Raw genomic sequence first — 1,925 nt, 5'->3', positions numbered from 1 at the left:
CGACACACCCCGCCTTTCTGCCTTGGCCTGAGGGTGTCTCAGGACTCTGCTAAAGATAAAAAACCAAGTAGTCTGTTTCCACATTCTCACCCCCCCCCCCGCCCCCTTCAGTCTTGTCCCTTTTATTTTCTTTTTCTTCTACCTCTGGGGTAGCAAAATAAACTCATTTGATTTTGAGATCAGACCATCTATATAGATAGAGCGAGGGTTCCTTTAAGAGAATCACCCCTCTGAATAGAGCCAGGGTTCCTTCAAGAAAATCACTCCTCTGATCTTTCATTTCCTCAACCATGAAAGAACAGTAAAGCCCAGAAAGGCTAGTACAAGTGGAGAGGACCCTGAAGTCAGGCCTAGAATACACTGGTTCATAAGAGTTCTAGCTGTTGGCCTCCATGGGAAGCTGTTTCAATACAAAATATCTTATATCACTCCAATAAATGTATGAATATTTGGCACAATGCCTAGTTTGAGAAAATAACAGCTAGTGTTGATTCACTGCTTTAACTCTGTACCTCACTCTGGTAATTGCTTTACATTGATTAACTTAGCCTCATAAGAACCTTAAGACAGGAACTATTATCTCTGTGCTACAGATAAAGAAACTAAGGCTTAGGGGGTGGGGTGGGAGAAAACCTACCAATAATTATCCATCCAACATAGTCCTGCTACAGACAGAACCCACACTTGTCTTTACGTCTCAGAATATACAATTAAAATTTGCACTTCTCTGTTTTCTAGTACCTGTTCTTTATCCCTTTTAATTTTTTTTCTCTCATTTCTTATTCCCCATATCTTTTCCAAGCCTACAGCAATGGGACTATGTTATAACTAGGTAATTTCATCTCTTTAGCAAATTGGTATCATTAATATTATATCTATAAAATGATATTAAGTGCCATTTCTTTTTTACACATGGTCATATGCCAATAAACAATAGAGGTATTTCCATAAAAATCCACTGTTTAGTGGAGTTGCAATATTAAAGAACCAAAAGTTATTATAATTCATTTAAACACACCCTCATTGATGGAAGTTTAAAACAGTCCCAATAACTCCTCCTTAATTTTAGGAATAACACTGCAATAAATAATTTAAAATATTTGTGAAACTACTCCTCCAAAAAGAAAATTCCTGGACCTATAAGATGGCTCAGCAGGTAAAAGTGCTTGCTTTGTAAGCCTGGCAACCTGATTTCAATTCCTGAAAACCATGGAAAATTAGGAGAGAACCAACTCAACAAAATTTCCCCTGACTTTCATATATGTTCTGTGGTTCCCCCCCTCTCAAACACATGCAAATATAAAATAAATAAAATTTTAAGTAATTTCTGGTACAAAGGTATAAAGAGATTTCAATTTTGATATTGCCAATTTGTGGTATGCATGTGGTATATTTCCCCACCAGTGGTAAGGGAAGATAAGAAGAGTAAAGATGGAAAAGGGAAAGAGAGAGAGAGAAAAAAATGAGAATTCACCAATTCTATTGTCAATTACATAAATTGTTAAAATTATAGGCACTAAAAAGTGCCTTCTCGGTTGTTTTCATTTGTTTTTCTTAATTAATGAAATTGGATATCTTTTCATATATTTCTTGATTATTTGCCTATTCCTCATTTGAACCACTCAATTTACGTTTTGCCCCTTGTTGGGATAAGTTGGCAGTATAAAGGTATATGTTCTGGAGTCAGACTCACCCACATTATGTTATTTTATGTTAGTGTGGTTCAGTGACTCCTGATTCCTTGTCTGTAAAATGGGACTAACATAGCACATATACTATAAGATTATTATAAGGATATGTCATTCATACTACTGGTTTTTTTTTTTTCCAAGACAGGGTTTCTCTGTGTAGCCTTGGCTGTCCTTCACTCACTTTGTAGACCAGGCTGAACTTGAACTCACATAGATCCACTTGCCACTGCCTCC

At 36.5% G+C, this 1,925-nt stretch overlaps 1 protein-coding gene across 1 annotated transcript in view; it reads left to right on the top strand.

Moving 5' to 3' along the window:
• The window catches only part of Vcf2 (VCP nuclear cofactor family member 2), a 152,808-nt gene that overhangs the window by 4,786 nt on the left and 146,097 nt on the right, over positions 1-1,925 (top strand). The gene's annotated exons all lie outside the window — the stretch shown is intronic.

Source organism: Meriones unguiculatus, chromosome X (assembly GCF_030254825.1).
Source record: "Meriones unguiculatus strain TT.TT164.6M chromosome X, Bangor_MerUng_6.1, whole genome shotgun sequence".
NCBI lineage: Eukaryota > Metazoa > Chordata > Mammalia > Rodentia > Muridae > Meriones > Meriones unguiculatus.
Note: the sequence above shows the minus strand (reverse complement) of the source record. Positions and strands in the feature narration are given on the sequence as shown.